This window comes from Grampus griseus, assembly GCF_964374135.1.
Source record: "Grampus griseus genome assembly, chromosome: 12".
Lineage (NCBI taxonomy): Eukaryota > Metazoa > Chordata > Mammalia > Artiodactyla > Delphinidae > Grampus > Grampus griseus.
The window spans coordinates 59,447,293-59,468,702 of NC_139006.1; the positions used below are offsets into that span (position 1 = coordinate 59,447,293).

The 21,410-nt window shown below is 38.2% G+C and overlaps 1 pseudogene across 1 annotated transcript; it reads left to right on the top strand.

The window, feature by feature from the left end:
• Positions 1-2,056: 2,056 nt before the first annotated feature.
• LOC309831359 (large ribosomal subunit protein uL2-like) lies at positions 2,057-2,830 on the top strand (annotated as a pseudogene). Its single transcript has one exon. The product of its transcript is annotated as a large ribosomal subunit protein uL2-like (transcript).
• Positions 2,831-21,410: the final 18,580 nt, after the last annotated feature.

Genomic DNA, 21,410 nt, shown 5'->3' on the forward strand with positions numbered 1-21,410 from the left:
AGCTGGCAGGCTGGTTGAGCTGCAGAACCTCAGCTGGGTTTTCTTCTCTCGGCTCTACATAATCTCTTCTCTTGCAGGAAGCTTGCTCTGCTTTGACACATGGTAGTCTCTTGGTTCCAAAAAACAGAAAAAGACTGATAAAGACTTCTTGTGAAAAAATTTTCAACTCTTATTGGCCAAAACAACTTGCAAATCCACTCCAGATTCAGTGTGGGAGGGCACTACCAAAGGGCACTGGTAGGGGGAGAAGAATTTATGTAAAATATTTATACCAGTAGCAAAACAGATAATATTATTGATTTAAGATTTTTAGTAGGGCTGGTGTAGTGAATAAAAATCCAATCTCCAGCCAAGAGTGTTCTGTACATAGTCAAAGTTGGGCATGTTGATATTATACCATCTATTTCAATTTAATTCAATCAGTTCACTAACGTTCTCTATGTGCTCTGATACATACAAGAAAAGGTTAAATATGTTTATGGTACTCACTGCACCTGAAATTCAGTTGGGAGAAGACACCACCATTTGAAAAATTAAAAAATCTCATAAGTCATTCATTGTGCAGCCAGCTTAAAGGAAGAGACCACAGATTCAACAAAAACTCACAGGAAGGGAAGCGGTCTTAGGCATTAAGGTGAATGGACAGAAAATACTTGTTTAAAGAGGTGGCACTTGAGCCTGGAAGAATAAGTAGAATTTTTCTAGAGAAGTGAGAAATCAAAGGCTTGCCTGGTGAAAAGATCAAAAAAGTAAAAGTTGTGAAAGTGGGAATGATCTTGTCATGAGCTGGGGATTTTTAGTAAACTGCTCTGACATACAATGAAGAGGTGAGTGGGAGCACAACTGGTTTGTGTTGGGTTATAGAAGACCAGGCTCTCTAGTGTCTGGGAATATCAGCTACACTAGAATTGATGCTATAGGTCAGAACCTAACCACTGCTCCTCTTCCCTAGGTTTTTGTTTAACTATTTTAACCAAGGCATCAAGGAACTAAGAAGCTTGAAGATGTAGGTAGTAACAGAGTTGTGTAAAAGAGTTTACTTCTAATTAGGTGATACTTAGCAGAATCTAAGCTACATGAATTCTTTGCCACATCTCACAGAGTGCTAGATTGTGAGATGATGTATGCAAAACAGATGTTTTACACAAATCATGTTCTATATTGCTATAATACTTCTGCTCCCACATTCTGTGCAGGGATACCCCTCTGTGAAACTTCTCCTGTTTACTGGCTGCTGTTTGGAGAGATGTCCATCTTAGGGCCAATGAGGTATACCTAGAAGGTCATATCAAGGAGAAAAAAAATGTGATGCTTACTCTACAGGGCCCCTTAATTAGGACTATGGTTTGTGAAGTTGACACTCAAAATGGACTCAGGTGTGACAGCAGACAAAACCGTAGGACATGCTCACAACAAAAGTCATTATGGAAGATAATGTCAAAGTTGAGGAGATGATAACCACCTTAAAATGTAGTAAATAGCACAAAGAAGATGAGTAATGAAAATATGCCTTTAGACTTGATAATTAGGAAAGCAGCATGAATTTGTGATAACACAGCTTATGATAGTCATGGAGGACTGTATGTAATAGTGAGGATTTGAATAAAGTATATAAAGTGATTAGTGTTTCCTCAGAAAGAGGTGAGAACATTTTTGATTGGGGAATAGTGTAAGCAAAAATCCTGAGAAATGGATTAGAAAGACTGAAGAGATGGAGAAGATAAAAGAGGTGGTAGAGGAGGAAATAAATTCAAATCTTATAATCAAGTTAGTTAATATTAATAAGTCTTTAGTGAAGAATGAAAATATTTGAATATCAAGAAAGATCATAATTAAGAAAGCATGATATTTTTTCTTAAAAATGTATGAAGTTAGTCAAAATGTCCAACTAAGCAGGATAAATATCTGTAAAATGTTACTTTCTGTTATAAGCATTTTGTTTCACATCACTGCCCTCTTATGTTCTGATTTTAGTTGAATGAATATTTAGAGATAAATGTCATTTACAATTATTCTAGCCTGCTCTTTTGGCTGCACTCAGAAGCAGACCGCCGTGATGGGCCGCGTGATCCCTGGGCAGAGAAAGGGTGCCGGCTCCGTGTTTCACGTGTGTGTGAACCACCAAAAGGGCATCACGTGTCTGCAAGCTGTGGACTTCGCCGAGTGACACGGCTACATCAAGGACATCGTGAAGGACATCATCCGTTACCCGGGTTGCTGTGTGCCCCTTGCCAAGGTGGTCTTCCAGGATCCGTACAGTTTTAAGAAGCGGATGGAGCTGTTCATTGCTGCCGAAGGCATCCACACTGGCCAGTTCTTGTACTATGGCAAGAACGCCCAGCTCAACATCGGCAATATGCTGCTGGTGGGCACCATGCCCGAAGGCACCATCGTATATTGTCTGGAGGAGAAGCCTGGTGACCGGGGCATGCTGGCCAGAGCCTCTGGGAACTATACAATTGTCATCTCCCACAACCCTGAGACAAAGAAGACCAGAGTGAAACTGCCCTTGGGCTCCAAGGAGGTCATCTCCTCCATCAACAGAGCTGTTGTCAGTGTGGTGGCTGGAGGTGGCCACGTTGACAAGCCCATTCTGAAGGCGAGCTCTGCCTACCACAAGTATAAGGCAAAGAAGAATTGTTGGCCATGCATATGGGGTGTGGCCATGAACCCTGTTGAGCATCCCTTCAGAGGTGGCAACAACCAGCACATTGGCAAACCCTCTACCATCTGCAGAGATGCCCCTGCTGGCCGGAAAGTGGGTCTCATTTTTGCCTCCTGGACTGGGTGTCTCTGGGGAACCCAGACTGTGCAGGAGAAAGAGAATTAGGGCTGGGGGCTCAATAAAGCTTGTCTTTTTCACACACACGCAAAAATTATTCTAGCCTGTTTTTACTTGTTCTTATGCAGCTTTTGTAAGGAACACCTTTATTCCATTTGAAACTGTCAAACTTTCAGTCATGGAAGCAATTTGAAATCCTAGAATTTGATGATATCATCCCATCAAACCCTCTGTCTTCTCAGAAGAACAAAATCTAACCTTCCCAGAGTAACAAGGCTCAAAACAGTATTCTGAGATATTCTTATTTCCCCATCTCTAAAGCTAACAAACAACACCTTATTGTTCACATAATCAGGAATTGCAGTTTTTTCTTGCTTTATTAAAGCAATTCAACCATCTCAGTTTATTCTTAGTCTCCTCTCTAGAAGAAAAAAGTTATTTGGACAAAAATTTAGTGGCCTTTCTCCTCCTTTTCTAGTCCACAGGCATTCAAAATACCTGAATATTTAAAAGTTTGCAACCAAGATGAAGAGGAAACTTGGTATTTTTTTAGCTTCTTTTGTATTTTGCCATTTATTTACAGAATGAATTATTGGACTTAAATTGTCTTCCCCTTTTCCAGCTTTTTTTTTTTTCTTTGTGGTACGTGGGCCTCTCACTGCTGTGGCCTCTCCCATTGCAGAGCACATGCTCCAGATGCACAGGCTCAGCGGCCACGGCTCACGGGCCCAGCCCCTCCGCGGCACGTGGGATCTTCCCGGACCGGGGCACCAACCCGTGTCCCCTGCATCGGCAAGCGGACTCTCAACCACTGCTCCACCAGGGAAGCCCCAGCTTTTTTTTAAACATCTTTATTGGAATATAATTTACTTAAAATGGTGTGTTAGCTTCTGCTGTATAACAAAGTGAGATAGACATACAGATACATATATCCCCCTATCTCCTCCCTCTTGCTTCTCCCTCCCACCCTCCCTATCCCACCCCTCTAGGTGGACACAAAGCACGGAGCTGATCTCCCTGTGCTATGTGGCTGCTTCCTATCAGCTATTTATTTTACATTTGGTGATGTATATATGTCCATGCCACTCTCTCACTTTGTCCCAGTTTACACTTACCCTTCCCCGTGTCCTCAAGTCCATTCTCTACATCTCCATCTTTATTCCTATCCTGCCCCTAGGTTCTTCAGAAGCATTTTTTTAATATTCCATATGTATGTGTTAGCATACATATTTGTTTTTCTCTTTCTGACTTAATTCACTCTGTATGACAGTCTCTAGGTCCATCCACCTCACTACAAATAACTCAATTTCATTTCTTTTTATGGCTGAGTAATGTTCCATTGTATATATGTGCCACATCCTCTTTATCCATTCATCTGTTGATGGACACTTACGTTGCTTCCATGTCATGTCTATTGTAATTAGTGCTGCAATGAACATTGTGGTACAGGACTCTTTTTGAATTATGGTTTTCTCAGGGTATATGCCCAGTAGTGGGATTTCTGGGTTGTATGATAGTTCTATTTTTAGTTTTTTAAGGAACCTCCATACTGTTCTCTATAGTGGCTGTACCAATTTACATTCCCACCCACAGTGCAAGAGGGTTCCCTTTTCTCCACACCCTCTCAAGCATTTTTTGTTTGTAGATTTTTTGATGATGGCCATTCTGACCAGTTTGTGGTGATACCTCATTGTAGTTTTGATTTGCATTTCTCTAATGATTAGTGATGTTGAGCGTCTTTTCATGTGTTAGTTGGCAATCTGTATATCTTTGGAGAAATGTCTATTTAGGTCTTCTACCCATTTTTGGATTGGGGTTTTTTTTATTGATATTGAGCTGTATGAGCTTCAGCAAATTCCATTTTAATCCAACTTGTAGTGTGACTTCAAAAAAAGCTAAATAAATTTATATAAATTTAGTTTACATTAGAGTAAGTGTAAAAGTGGCTAGAATAAGTGATAAAAAAAGTGTTGCTTTTTTCTACATATGAGTAATAAATTCAATTTTTAGTGCCGTGGTTTATAAGCATAATGGTCATGGAAAATTACAAAGATGTTAAAAGACTGGAAAAGATGCCATAAATGAAATAATGAGGTCAGTGGAGATCAAGATGGCAGATTAGAAGGGTATGGTGCTCACCTTTCCCCACAAATATATTTTAAAAAAATACATCTACGTGTGAAACAATTCTCACAGAATACCTACTGAACACTGGCAGATCTCATATAACAAAAACTGCCAGAAAGATCACCACACAACTGCATAGGATGAAAGAAAGGAAAGGAATTGAGACCGGACTTGTGACCCTGGGAGTAAGCTTGAAAGAGGAAAGGTTCCCTCAACCTGGGAACACCTCTCACTGGCTGCGAGATCAGCTGGGACAGATAGGGAGACTCAGAGGCTCAGAGAAGAGTGCAACAGGTGGCCTGTGGCAGACAGGACAGAGAAACCAGCACAGATCATCCTGGCCTCCTTGCTGCATTCCCCATCTTGAGACATATGCTTGCTGGAGATGCATGCAGCAAGTGGGTGATGAAACTCAGGGGACATACCTGGGGAAAGGATTGAGGTTGGCTGTGCAGAGGGAAACAGAAGGGTGTGGTCTGGGCCATAACTAGGGATATGGGCAGGACAGAGTCCAGGTTTGCCATGGGTGTCCCATTGTCAACACATGCACAAATGTGTGTGTGTGGGGGGGGGTTGTGGCCCATCCATAGCAGCCTCATTCTTGGTGTGCTAATAGCAGGTGCACCTCTGCTTCTATGAGATCTGGAAGCATGAAAGCACCTGCTTGTTGCCCAAATGCAGAGGCAGGGTTGAAATCTGAGTTGATTCCCAGCTGCTGTGCAACTTCAATGGATTTACACCCCTGGAAGCTTTTTGACCAAAAAGGCTGCAGTACATCTGAGAGTATTACTGGCATTCCTGTGGCCAGAGCAGGTCTGATATCAGCAGTGGTGGGCTTTGTGGATGCATGGATACAGAGGCAGGGCTGGTGTCTGCACTCCCATAGTGGACCCAGGTGTGCAACCTCTGTGGGTCCAGTGCCAGTCTTTGGCAAATTTGTGATGGTGGTTTTGTGAACACAGTGCCTGAGGGAAATCCAGAGATGTGCCAGTGTTCCCACAGCTGAGGTAGGGTTGAGGGCAGTGCCAACAACAGTGTATTTTGTAAGCATGCACAATGGGTGACAGGTGTCAGAGATTGCACTTCTTGGTGGACAGCCCCTGAAGAGGAATACTCAGTGCCTCCTTTCCTCCAATCCTGGAGTAAGATTGCGCCAGTTCTGCTACTTCACTGTATATAACCTGATTTGGGGGTTTCTATTCCATAAATTTGTGAGCAGAACTTGCTCCCAACAAGGCTGTTACAACCACAGAAGCAAAAAGGAGGCCCTGCCCAACACCCAGTGCAAGCTCTGGTAACAATATCACCAATAACACCCCCAGTCAAGGGAAAAACAGTGAACACAACCTGAGGAAAGATGTGGTAGGCATCCATACAAAAACAGCCCCTCCTACCAAAATAGACTCATGCAGCCTACACAGCAACATTCCAACATAAAAAGAACCATTCAAGACAACAATAGATAACTGTTTCTCCTAAATTCATAGAGTCAGAGAAGTATAAATGAAATGAAGAAGCAGAGGAACCCCTCCCAATGAAAATAACAAGAGAATTCCTCTGAAAGAACAAACAATGAAACAGACTTCTCTAGTCTACTAGAACCTGAGTTCAGAAAGGAAGTAATAAAAGTGCTGAAGGAATTTTAAAAAGGCTATTGATAGAAATGCAGATCACTGTAACAAGGAACTAGAAACTAAAAAGAGGAGCCAACAAGGTTGTCAACTCAATTGATGAGATAAATACTGCGTTAAAGGCAATAAACAACACACTAAGCAATGTAAAAGAATGAATAAGTGATCTGGAAGACAGAATAATAGAAATCACCCATCAGAACAGCAGACAAAAAGACAAATAAAAGAAAGCAATATACAAGACCTATAGGATAATCTAAAGCATGCCAATCTAAACATAATAGGGATCACAGAAAGAGAAGAAAGAGAAAAAGGGATTAAAAATGTATTTGAAGAAATTATAGCTGAAAACTTCTCAAACTTATAGAAGGAAACAGATATCCAGGCACAGGAAGCACAGAGGGTGCCAAACAAGATGAACACAAACAGACTTATATTAAGACACATTATAATTAAAATGGCAAAAGTTAGAGATAAAGAGAGGATTTTAAAGGCAGCAAGAGGGAAAAAAAAAGAGTTAGTTACAAGGGAACCACCAAAAGGCTATCAGCTAATTTCACTACAGATATGTTGCAGGCCAGAAGGGAGTCGTGAAATATATTCAATGTCCTGAAAGGGAAAAATCTGCAACCTAGGATTCTCTACACAGCAAGATTACCATTTAGAATAGAAAAAGAGATAAAGATTTTCTCAGATAAGAAAAACTAAAAGAATACAGCAATGCTAAACCTAACCTAAAAGAAATATTAAAAGGTCTTCTTTAAATAGAAAAGAAATAAGAATCTATAGGAAAGAGAAAAATCATAATAGGAAAAAAAATATATCAAAGGATTGAAGATCACTTGAATAAGCCTGTATATATATTTAAAAAATCAAAAGGAAATTGTGGAATAGATTATAAGTAAAAAGGATAAACATGAAGATGTAAAAGAGGACATCAAAATCATAAAATGTGGGGGTGGGGGTGAAAGAAAATGTAGATTTTTTTTCAGAATGTGTTTGAACTTATATGACTATAAGTCTAAAGCAAGTAGATATAGAACAGGCTAACTTACTTGAAAACCAGGGTAATCACAAATCAAAATCTTACTAGATTCCCCAAAACCAAACAAAAGGGAACTCAAGCATAATACAAAAGGAAACCATCAAACCACAAAAGAAAAACAAAAAGAAAAAGAGGTCCGTCACTTAACTGTCCTGGAGCCCGAGGGGACGGTGGCCTGACTGAGGCTGCCGGCTATGGAGGGGCCCCACCAGCTGAAGCCATGACAGTCCTTGGGACCGCGGGTCAGTTCTTTCAACAAGTAACTTAAAGACAACATGGAAAAACAAGGAGGTTTGTGCCTGAGATCATGTTGATGTGAAACCAGGAATGGCCACCTTGTGCCAGAGTGAGTACAACTTGGAGGAGCTTCAAGATACCGGAAGAGTAACATGCGGAGATCACCTTCCTCCCCACAAATACATCAGAAATACATCTACATGTGGAACAACTCCTACAGAACACCTACTGAATGTTGGCATAAGACCTCATACCTCCCAAAAGGCAAGAAACTCCCCAAGAACCTGGGTAGGGTAAAAGAAAAAACAAAAACAAAAGAGACAAAGAATAGGGACGGGACCTGCACCAGTGGGAGGGAGATGTGAAGGAGAAAAGGTTTCCACACACTAGGAAGATTCCCGCACAGAGGATCAGTGCCGACCAGCACTCACCAGCCCGAGAGGCTTGTCTGCTCACCTGTCGGGACGGGCAGGGGCTGGGGACTGAGGCTTGGGTTTTGGAGATAGGATTCCCGGGAAAGGACTGGGGTTGGCTGCGTGAACACAGCCTGAAGTGGGCTAGTGCACCACGGCTAGCTGGGAGAAGGTCCAGAAAATAGTCTGGAGCTGTCAAAGACACAAGAGACATTTTCTTGCCTCTTTGTTTCCTGGTGCATGAGGAGAGGAGATTAAGAGTGCTGCTTAAATGAGCTCCAGAGACGGATGTGAGCTGCGGCTATCAGCACAGACCCCACAGACGGGCATGGGATGCTAAGGCTGCTGCGGCAGCCACAAAGAAACCTGTGTGGAAGCACATGTCACTATCCACACCTACTCTCCTGGGAGCCTGTGCAGCCCACCACTACCAGAGTCCCGTGATCCAGGGACAACTTCCCAGGGAGAATGCATGGCATGCCTCAGGCTGGTGCAAGATCAGGACAGCCTCTGTCACTGTAGGCATGCCGTGCATCCGTACCCCTCGCTCCCCCTGGTCTGAGTGAGCCAGAGCATCCAAATCAGCTGCTCCTTTAACCCCATCCTGTATGAGCCAAGAACAGATGCCCTCAGGTGACCTACACACAGAGGGGGGTAAAAATCCAAAGCTGAAATCCAGGAGCTGTGCAAACAAAGAAGAGAAAGGGAAATTTCTCCCAGCATCCTCAGGAGCAGTGGATTAAATCTCCACAATCAACTTGATGTACCATGCCTCTGTGGAATACCTGAATAGACAACAAATTATCCCAGATTAAGGAGGAGGACATTGGGATCAACGATATGTATATATATTTTTTTCCCCTTTTTATCTTTTTGTGAGTGTGTATGTGTATGCTTCTGGGTGTGATTTTGTCTGTATAGCTTTACTTTTACCATTTGTCCTGGGGTTCTCTCTGTCTGCTTTCTTTTTGTTTATTATTACTTAAAAATATTTTTTCTTAATAATTATTTTTTATTTTAAAAACTTTATTTTATTTTACTTTACTTTATTTTATTTTATCTTCTTCTTTCTTTCTTTCTTTTCCCCATTTTATTCTGAGCCATGTAGAAGACAGGCTCTTGGTGCTCCAGCCAGCCTCAGGGCTATGCTACTGAGGTGGGAGAGCCAAGTTCAGAACATGGGTACACAAGAGACCTCCCAGCTCCACGTAATATCAAATGGCAAAACTCTTCCAGAGATCTCCATCTCAAAGCCAAGACCAAACTCCACTCAATGATCAGCAAGATACAGTGCAGGACACCCTATGCCAAACAGCTAGCAAGACAGGAACACAACCCCATCCATTAGCACAGAGGCTGCCTAAAATCATAATAAGGCCACAGACACCTCAATACACACCACCAGACGTGGACCTGCCCACCAGAAAGACAGGAGCCCGCCTCATCCACCAGAACACAGGCACTAGTCCCCTACACCAGGAAGCCTACATAACCCACTGAACCAACCTTAGCTACTGGGGACAGACACTAAAAACAACAGGAACTACGATCCTGCAGCCTGCAAAAAGGAGACCCCAAATACAGTAACTTAAGCAAAATGAGAAGACATAGAAACACATAAGAGATGAAGGAACAAGGCAAAAACCCATCAGATCTAACAAATGAAGAGGAAATAGACAGTCTACCTGAAAAAGGATTCAGAATAATGATAGTAAAGATGATCCAAAACCTTGGAAATAGAATGGACAAAATACAAGAAACATTTAACAAGGACATAGAAGAACTAGTGGGCAAACAAACAGTGATGAACAACACAATAAATGAAATTAAAAATTTCCTAGAAGGAATCAATAGCAGAATAACTCAGGCAGAAATACAGATAAGTGACCAGGAAGATAAAATAGTGGAAATAACAACTGCAGAGCCGAATAAAGGAAAAAGAATGAAAAGAATTGAGGACAGTCTCAGAGACCTCTGTGACAACAATAAATGCATGAACATTCGAATTATGGGGTCCCAGAAGAAGAAGAGAAAAAGAAAAGGACTGAGAAAGTATTTGAAGAGATTATAGTTGAAAAATTCCCTAATATGGAAAAGGAAATAGTTAAACAAGTGCAGGAAGCACAGAGAGTCCCATAAGGATAAATCCAAGGAGAAACATACCAATACACATATTAACCAACTATCAAAAATTAAATACAAAGAACAAATATTAAAAGCAGCAGGGGAAAATAAAAACAAGTAACACATAACGGAAAACCCATCAGGTTAACAGCTTATCTCTCAGCAGATACTTTGTAAGCCAGAAGGGAATGGCAGGACATATTTAAAGTGATTAAAGAGAAAATCCTACAACCAAGATTACTCTATCCAGCAAGGATCTCATTCAGATTTGATGGAGAAATTAAAAGCTTTACAGACAAGCAAAAGCTAAGAGAACTCAGCACCACCAAACCAGTTTTACAACAAATGCTAAAGGAACATCTCTGGACAGGAAACAAAAGAGAAAGAAAAGACCTACAATATTAAACTAAAAACAATTAAGGAAATGGTATTAGGAACATACATACTGATAATTACCTTAAATGTAAATGGATTAAATGCTCCAGCCAAAAGACATAGACTGGTTGAATGGATACAAAAATAAGACCCGTATATATGCGGTCTACAAGGGAACCACTTCAGACCTAGCGACACATACAGACGGTAAGTGAGAGGATGGAAAAAGATATTGCATGCAAATGCAAATCAAAAGAATGCTGGAGTACCAATTCTCATATCAGACAAAATAGACTTTAAAACAAAGACAGTTACAAGAGATAAAAAAGGACACTACATAATGATCAAGGGATCAATCCAAGAAGAAGATTTAACAATTATAAATATTTATGCACACAACATAGGAGCAACTCAATACATAAGGCAAATACTAACAGCCATGAAAGGGGAAATCGACAGTAACACAATCATAGTAGGGAACTTTAACACCCCAGTTTCACCAATGGACAGATAATCCAAAATGAAAATAAATAAGGAAACAGAAGCTTTAAGTTATACATTAAACAAGATGGACTTAATTGATATTTATAGGACATTCCACCCCCAAAACAACAGAATACACATTCTTCTCAAGTGCTCATGGAACAGTCTCCATCATAGATCATATCTTGGGTCACAAAACAAGCCTTGGTAAATTTAAGAAAATTGAAATCATATACAGTATCTATTCTGACCACAATGCTATGAGACTAAATATCAATTACAGGAAAAAATTTGTAAGAATACAAACACATGGAGGCTAAACAACACACTATATAACAACCAAGCGATCACTGAAGAAATCAGAAGAAATCAAAAAAATACCTAAAAACAAGTGACAATGAAAGCACAACGACCCAAAACCTATGAGATGCAACAAAAGCAGTTCTAAGGGAGAAGTTTATAGCAATACAAGCCCATCTTAAGAAACAGGAAACATCACAAATAAACAACCTAACCTTGCACCTAAAGCGATTAGAGAAAGAAGAAGAAAAAAACCGCAAAGTTAGCAGAAGGAAAGAAATCATAAAAATCAGATCAGAAATAAATGAAAAACAAATGAGGGAAAAGATAGCAAAGATCAATAACACTTAAAGCTGGTTCTTTGAGAAGATAAACCAGGTTGATAAACCATTAGCCAGACTCACCAAGAGAAAAAGGGAGAAGACTCCAATCAATAGAATTAGAAATGAAAAAGGAGAAGTAACAACTGACACTGTAGAAATACAAAAGATCATGAGAGATTACTACAAGCAACTCTATGCCAATAAAATGGACAACTTTGAAGAAATGGATAAATTCTTAGAAATGCGCAACCTTCTGAGACTGAACCAGGAAGAAATAGAAAATACAAAGAGACCAGTCACAAGCACTGTAATTGAAACTGTGATTAAAAATCTTCCAACAAACAAAAGTCCAGGACCAGATGGCTTCAAGGGCGAATTCTATCAAATTTTAGAGAGGAGTTAACACCTATCCTCTCAAACACTTCCAAAATATAGCAGAAGGAGGAACACTCCCAACTCATTCTACGAGAACACCATCACTTTGATACCCAAACCATACACAGATGTCACAAAGAAAGAACTACAGGCCAATATCACTGATGAACATAGATGCAAAAATCCTCAACAAAATACTAGCAAACAGAATCAAACAGCACATTAAAATGATCATACATCATGATCAAGTGGGGTTTATCCCAGGAATGCAAGGATTCTTCAGTATATGCAAATCAATCAATGTGATACACCATATTAACAAATTGAAGGAGAAAATCCATATGATCATCTCAATAGATGCAGAGAAAGCTTTTGACAATATTCAACACCAATGTATGACAAAAACCCTCTGGAAAGTAGGCATAGAGTGAAATTTCCTCAACATATTACAGGCCATATATGACAAACCCACAGCCAACATCATCCTCAAAGGTGAAAACCTGAAACCATTTCCACTAAGATCAGGAATAAGACAAGGTTGCCCACTCTCACCACTATTATTCAACATAGTTTTGGAAGTCTTAGCCAACAAAATCAGAGAAGAAAAAGAAATAAAAGGAATCCAAAATGGAAAAGAAGAAGTAAAGTTGTCACTGTTTGCAGATGACATGATAATATACATAGAGAATCCTAAAGATGCTACCAGAAAACTACTATAGCTAATCAATGAATTTGGTAAAATAGCAGGATACAAAATTAATGCACAGAAATCTCTGGCATTCCCAAACACTAATGATGAAAAATCTGAAAGTGAAATTAAGAAAACAGTCCCATTTACCATTGCAACAAGAAGAATAAAATATCTAGGAATAAACCTACTAAGGAGACAAAAGAACTGTAGGCAGAAAATTGTAAGACACTGATGAAAGAAACTAAAGATGATACAAATAGATGGAGAGATATACCATGTTCTTGGATTGGAAGAATCAACATTGTGAAAATGACTCTACTACCCAAAGCAATCTACAGATTCAATGCAATCCCTATCAAACTACCACTGGCATTTTTAACAGAACTAGAACAAAATATTTCACAATTTGTATGGAAACACGACAGATCCTGAATAGCAAAAGCAATCTTGAGAAAGAAAAATGGAGCTGGAGGAATCAGGGTTCCTGACTTCAGACTATACTACAAAGTGGCAGTTATCAAGACAGTATGGTACTGGCACAAAAACAGACATATAGATCAATGGAACAGGATAGAAAGCCAAGAGATAAACCCATGCACATATGGTCACCTTATCTTTGATAAAGGAGGCAAGAATATACATTGGAAAAAAAAAGAGGCCTTCAATAAGTGGTGCTGAGAAAACTGGACAGCTACATTTAAAAGAATGAAATTAGAACACTGCCGAACACCTTACACAAAAATAAGCTCAAAATGGATTAAAGATTTAAATATAAGGCCAGACACCATCAAACTCTTAGAGGAAAATATAGGCAGAACACTCTATGACATAAATCACAGCAAGATCCTTTCTGACCCACCTCCTAGAGAAAAGGAAATAGAAACAAAAATAAGCAAATGGGACCTAATGAAACTTAAAAGCTTTTTAACAGCAAAGGAGACCATGAACAAGACAAAAAGACAACCCTCAGAATGGGAGAAAATGTTTGCAAATGAAGCAACAAACAAAGGATTAATCTCCAACTCATGAAAGCAACTCATGTAGCTCAATATCAAAAAAAACAAACAACCTAATACAAAAATGGGCAGAAGACCTAAATAGATATTTCTCCAAAGAAGATACACAGATCGCCAACAGACACATGAAATAATGCTCAACACCATTAATTATTAGAGAAATCCAAATGAAAACTACAATGAGATGTCATTTCACACCAGTCAGAATGGCCATCATCAAAATATCTACAAGCAATAAATGCTGGAGAGGGTGTGGGAAAAGGGGACCCTTTTGCACTGTTGGTGGGAATGTAAATTGGTACAGCCACTATGGAGAACAGTATGGGGGTTCCTTAAAAAAACTAAAAATAGACCTATCATACTACCCAGCCATGCCACTACTAGGCATATACCCTGAGAAAACCACAATTCAAAGGAGTCTTGTACTAAAATATCCATTGCAGTTCCATTTACAATAGACAGGACATGGAAGCAACATAAGTGTCCATCAACAGATGAATGGATAAAGAAGATATGGCACAAATATACAATGGAATATTACTCGCCATAAAAAGGAACAAAATTGAGTTATTTGTAGTGAGGTGGAAGGACCTAGAGTCTGTCATACAGAGTGAAGTAAGTCAGAAAGAGAAAAACAAATACCATATGCTAACACATATATATGGAGTCTAAAAAAAACAATTGTCATGAAGAACCTAGGGGCAAGATGGGAATAAAAACCCACACCTACTAAAGAATGTACTTGAGGATACGGGGAGGGGGATGTGTAAGCTGGGACAAAGTGAGAGAGTGTCATGGACATATATACACTACCACATGTAAAATATATAGCTAGTTGGAAGCAGCTGCATAGCACAGGGAGATCAGCTCGCTGCTTTGTCACCACGTAGAAGGGTGGGATAGGGAGGGTGGGAGGGAGGGAGATGCAAGAGGGAAGACTTATGAGGACATATGTATATATATATATATATATATAACAGATTCACTTTGTTGTAAAGCAGAAACTGACACACCATTGTAAAGCATTTATACTCTAATAAAGATGTTAAAAAATAAATAAAATAAAAAGAAAGGAACAAGAAGGAATACCAAAATACTGGAACATAATATTTAAAATGACAATAAACACAAACATAAAAATAATTACCTTAAATGTCAAAGGACTAAATGCTCCAATCAAAAGACATAGAGTGACAGATTGGATAATAACACAAGAACCTACAATATGCTGCCTACAGTAGACCCACTTTAGGGTGAAGGACATATATAGATTGAAAGTGATGTGATGGAAAAAGATATTTCATGAAAATGGAAATGACAGGGAAGAGAGGTGGCAGTACTCATATAAGATAAAATCGAATTTTAAATAAAGGCCATAAAGAAAGATAAATACACTATACAATGGTAAAAGGATCAATACAAGAAGAAGATATTATACTTATTAGCAATTGTGCACCTGATATAGGAGCAACTAAATACATAAAACAAATATTAACAGACATAAAGTATAAATTGACAGGAATACAATAACAGCAGGAGACTTTAAAATGCCACTGATATCAATGGACAGATCTTCCACACAGAAAATCAAAGCAACAGAGACCCTAAATGACACAATAAAACAATTGGCTTAATTGATATCTATAGGACACTACATCCAAAATACAGAATACATATTCTTTTCAAGTGTGCATGGAACATTCTCTAGTAGAGACAACATAGTAGGACACAAAAAAGCCTCAACCAACTTAAGCAGATAGAAATTATTTCAAGCGTATTTTCTGACCACAATGGCATGAAAGTTGAAAGCATCCACAGAAAGAAAAATAAGGCAAAAAAAAAAAAAAAAGCCAACAACATGGATAGTAAAAAACATGTTATTAAAAAATTAATAGATCTGGGCTTCCCTGGTGATGCAGTGGTTGAGAGTCTGCCTGCTGATGCAGGGGACATGGGTTCGTGCCCCGGTCTGGAAAGATCCCACATGCCACGAAGCAGCTGGGACTGTGAGCCATGGCCACTGAGCCTGCGTGTCTGGAGCCTGTGCTCTGTAATGGGAGAGGCCACAACAGTGAGAGGCCCGCGTACCACACACACACACAAAATTAATAGGTCAACAATGAAATCAAAGACTAAATTTAAAAATACCTCAAGACAAATGATAATGAAAGCACAACCATACAATATCTATGGTATGCAGCAAAAGCAGTCTCAAGAGGGAAGTTCATTGTGATATAAGCCTTCCTCATAAAATAAGAAAAACCTACAACCTAAAAATATTAGAAAAAGAAGAAAAAACAAAACCAAAAGTCAGTAGAAGGAAGGAAATAATAAAGATAGGAAACAAATAAAAAATTTAAAAAACCATAGAAAAAAATCAATAAAACCAAAGCTTGTTTTTGATAGGATAAGCAAGATCAACAAACCTCCAGCAGAGCTCACCAAGAAGAAAAGAGAGGACCCGAATAAACAAATAAGAATTAAAATAAGAAATAACTACTGACACTACAGAAATACAAAACATCATAAGACAATATTATGGACAATTATATGGCAAAAAATTGGACAACCTAGTAGAAATGGACAAGTTTCTAGAAATATACAGTCCACCAAACCTGAATCAAGAAGAAATAAATGTTCATTGAAGCTCTATTTACAATAGCCAGGATATGGAAGCAACATAAGTGTCCATCAACAGATGAATGGATAAAGAAGATATGGCATATATATGCAGTGGAATATTACTCAGCCATAAAAAGAAACGAAATTGAGTTATTTGTAGTGAGGTGGATGGACTTAGAGTCTGTCATACAGAGTGAATTAAGTCAGAAAGAGAAAAACAAATATGTATGCTAACACATATATATGGAATCTTAAAAAAAAAATGGTTCTGAAGAACCTAGGGGCAGGATAGGAATAAAGATGCAGATGTAGAGAATGGACTTGAGGACATGGGGAAGGGGAAGGGGAAGCTGGGATGAAGTGAGAGAGTGGCATGGACATATATACACTACCAAATGTAAAATAAATAACTAATGGGAAGCAGCCACATAGCACAGGGAGATCAGCTCGGTGCTTTGTGTCCACCTAGAGGGGTGGGATAGGGAGGGTGGAGGGAGGGAGATGCAAGAGGGAAGACATATGGAGACATATTTATATGTATAACTGATTCACTTTGTTATAAAGCAGAAACTAACACACCATTGTTAAGCCATTATACTCCAATAAAGATGTTTTTTAAAAAAGAAGCAAGGCAGAGATACACACACACACACACATACACACACACACACACACGCACACACGAAGAAGAAGAAGAAGAAGAAGAAGAAGAAGAAGAAGAAGAAGGAGAAGGAGAAGGAGAAGGAGAAGGAGAAGGAGAAGGAGAAGGAGAAGGAGAAGGAGAAGGAGAAGGAGAAGGAGAAGAAAGAGAAGAAGGAGAAGAAGGAGAAATAGATAATTTGAACAGACTGATCACTAGAAGTGAAAAAGAATCTGTAATAAATAAATAAATAATAAATAAATAAATAAATAAAACTCCCTGCAAACAAAACCCAGGATCAGATGCCTTCACTGGATAATTCTACAAAACATACGAAGAAGAACTTGTACCAATATTTCTCAAACTATTCCAAAAGTTTGAAGGGAAAGGATTACTCCCAAAGTCATTCTATGAAGCCACCATCATCCTGATACCAAAACTATACAAAGGCACTATGAAAAAAGAAAATTATAGGCCAATATTTTGATGAGTATAGATGCAAAAATCTTCAAGAAGATATAAGCAGGTCTTCCCTGGTGGCGCAGTAGTTGAGAGTCCGCCTGCTGATGCAGGGGACACGGGTTCATGCCCCGGTCCAGGAAGATCCCACATGCCATGGAGTGGCTGGGACCATGAGCCATGGCCACTGAGCCTGCCTGTCCAGAGCCTGTGCTCCACAACAGGAGAGGCCACAACAGTGAGAGGCCCGTGTACTGCAAAAAAAAAAGATAAAAAAAGATATAAGCAAACCAAATCCAACAATACATAAAAAAGACTGTACACCATAATCAAGTTGGATTCATCCAGGGTCAGAAGGATGGTTCAACATATATAAATTAATTCATGTGATACACAGCATCAACAAAAGACAATAAACACATGATCACCTCAATAAATTCAGAAAAATCACTTGATAAAATTCAACATCCATTTATGATAAAAACTCTCACCAATTTGGTATAAAGGGAACGTATCTCAGCATAATAAAAGCCATTTATGATAAACCCACAGCCAACATAATACTTATGGGTGAGAAGCTTTAAGCTTTCTCATTAAAATCTCAAACAAGACAAGGATGTCCACTCTCACCACTTCTATTCAACATAATATAGGAAGTCCTGGCCACAGCAATCAGACAAAATAGCAGGATACAAGAGTAACATACATAAATTTGTTGCATGTCTTTACGCTAAAAGTGAAATATCAGAAAGCAAGTGTAAGAAAAATAAAATCTTTTAAAGTCGCATTTAAAATGCTTAGTAATAAACCTGGCAAATGAGGCGAAAGACTTATATGGTGATGATAAGAAGTATAAAACATTAATAAAGAAAATTGAAGATGATTCAAAGAAATGGAAAGATAACCCATGCTCTTGGATTGGAAGAATTAATATTGTTAAAGAGGCCATACTACCCAAAGCAATCTACAGATTTAATGTGATCCCTATCAAATTACCCATGACATTTTTCACAGAACTAGAATAAATAATCCTAAAATTTATAAGGAACCATAAACTACCTTTTTAAAAAAGACCATAAAAAGTCCAGAACAAAGCAGGAAGTGTAACCCTTCTGGACTTCAGACAATTCTACAAAGCTACTGTAATCAAAACAGTATGGTAGGGACACAAAACCAGATATATGGATTACCTGGACATAATAGAGAGCCCAGAAATAAACTCGCACGCTTATGATCAATTAATTTTGAATAAAGAAGGCAAGAGTATACAAAGACAGTCTCTTCAGCAAGTGGTTTTGGAAAAGTTGGACAGCCGTATGTAAATCAATGAAGGCAGAACATACCTTAATACCATATACAAAAAGAAACTCATAAAGACTTAAAGACTTAGTTATAAGACATGAAAATATAAAACTCCTAAAGGAGAACATAAGCAAAACCTTCTCTGACATCAATCGTACCAATGTTTTCTTATGTCATTCCCCTAAAGCAAACTAAATTAAAGCAAAAATAGAGAAATGTGACTTAATCAAATTTATCAGCTTTTGCACAGCAAATGAAACCAAAAACAAAATGAAAAGACAATGTATGAGATGGGAGAAAATATTTTAAATAATGCTACCAACAAGGGCTTAATTTCCAGAATATATAAACATCCCATATAGTTCATTAACAAAACAAAACAAACAAGCAAAATACCAAGCCAATCAAAAAATGAGCAGAAGACCTAAATAGACATTTCTTCAAATAAGACATACAGATGGCCAACAGGCAGATGAACAGATGCTCAACATTGCTAATTACTAGAGAAGTATAAATGCGAAGTATCGCTCTGTGCCAGTAAGAATGGCCATCATCCAAATGTTCACTAATAATAAATGCTTTAGAGGGTGTGGAGAAAAGGGAACCCTCCTACACTGTTGGTGGGATCATAAATTGGTGTAGCCACTATGAAAAACAGTATGGTGGTTCCTTAAAAAACTAAAAATAGAGTTAACATATGATCCAGCAATCTTCCTCCTGAGCATATATCCAGAGAAAACCATAATTTGAAAAGACACATGCCCCCCAATATTCAGAGCAGAACTGTTTACCGTAGCAAGACATGGAAGCAACCTAATTGTCCATTGAAAGATGAATGGATAAAGAAGATATGGTATATATATATATATATATATATATATATATATATATATATATATATATATATATATATATATATATACAGTGAATATTACTCAGTCTTAAAAAAAAAGAAATAATGTCATTTTCAGCAACATAAATGGACCTAGAGATTATCATACTAAGTGAAGGCAAACAGAGAAAGACAAATATTATATGATACTACTTGTATTTGGAATCTTAAAAAATGATACAAATGAACTTATTTACAAAACAGAAAGAGACTCACAGACATAGAATACAAATTTATACTTACCAAAGGTAATGGTGGGGATGGATAAATTAGGAGCATAGGATTAGCAGATACAACCTAATACACATAAAACAGATATGCAACAAGTATTTACTCTATAACACAGGGAACTATATTCAATACATTGTAATAAAATATAATGGAAAAGAATTCATATATACATATATATATATATATTCTTATTAATTGATTGGTTGATTTAAATACAACTGAATCACTTTATACCAGAAACGAACACATCATTGTAAACCAACTATACTTCAAGAAAAAATTTTTAGTAAGATACAATAAAAGGAATTAGGGAGCCTAGCCTTAAAAAAAAAATAAGGGAAATAGAAGCTTGAAAATATTTAAAGAAATTTTGTGTGAAAACAGGCAATGGAGAAGTTTAAATGGTAAGAAACAATGTAGCAGAGTGTAACCACAAAGTGTGAGGTTATCTTTGTACTTAAATTCAAGATTAGAACCTAGACAAGTTTCAATAAATTGCTGTTGAATAAACATTTTTATAAATAAAGAGAAAAAATATTCAGAAGGAAAGAATCCTTAGTTTGTCATCCCTTGGAAGAGAACATGGACTGAGAAATAGACATGTTATAGAGAGCCATTGCTGACTTTTCAGAACATAGTTTTTATGGAGGTGAAATATAAATCAAATTAAAAGATGAGATGGCAATAAAGTTCTTATTTCAAAAAAAAAAGATGAGATGGGATAAATTCTCAGAATTATTTTGAATCCTCAGTTAATATACTTTCAGAGTAAGCATAAGTGGCAAGCACAAGAAACATCAGGACACTGGAGGTAAATTTCTAGAGCAGCAATAGGCAAAATGACAATGATCCCTTAGGCTTCCTGGGCATTCGATTTTAGGATGAGTCTCAGCTCATACTCATCTAGACCCAAGAGAACAATCAACCACCTCTTTGAAAGCCTGGCTGTGAAGGGCATGGTTTCTGAGGAAGCTGATCTCAACTAAACTCAGCAGGTCCTCTGTAGCCTTCTACTTAAGTAGAGGCTACTTCAGGTGGGTTAGGGCAGAAATCTGTTTGGGATGAGAAGCTGGGTCTTATAAACTTATTTGAGGGCAAAAGAGGCCTGTTTGAAAATAAACAGTGTGTTATTCAGGTGGATCGTACGGGGTCAATAAAGTTTATGGGGGGAAAGGGAGCTGACATCCTCTTAATCCACTCCTTCATTCCAAAACTGACCCTATTCTTTATTCTAAACTCACTTACGCTTAGTGTTATTTTGGAAAGAATTTGATAATTTCCACAAAGCTATGAGTTATAGTTTACTAATACCTTGCATATTATTATTTTATTGAAATTTATA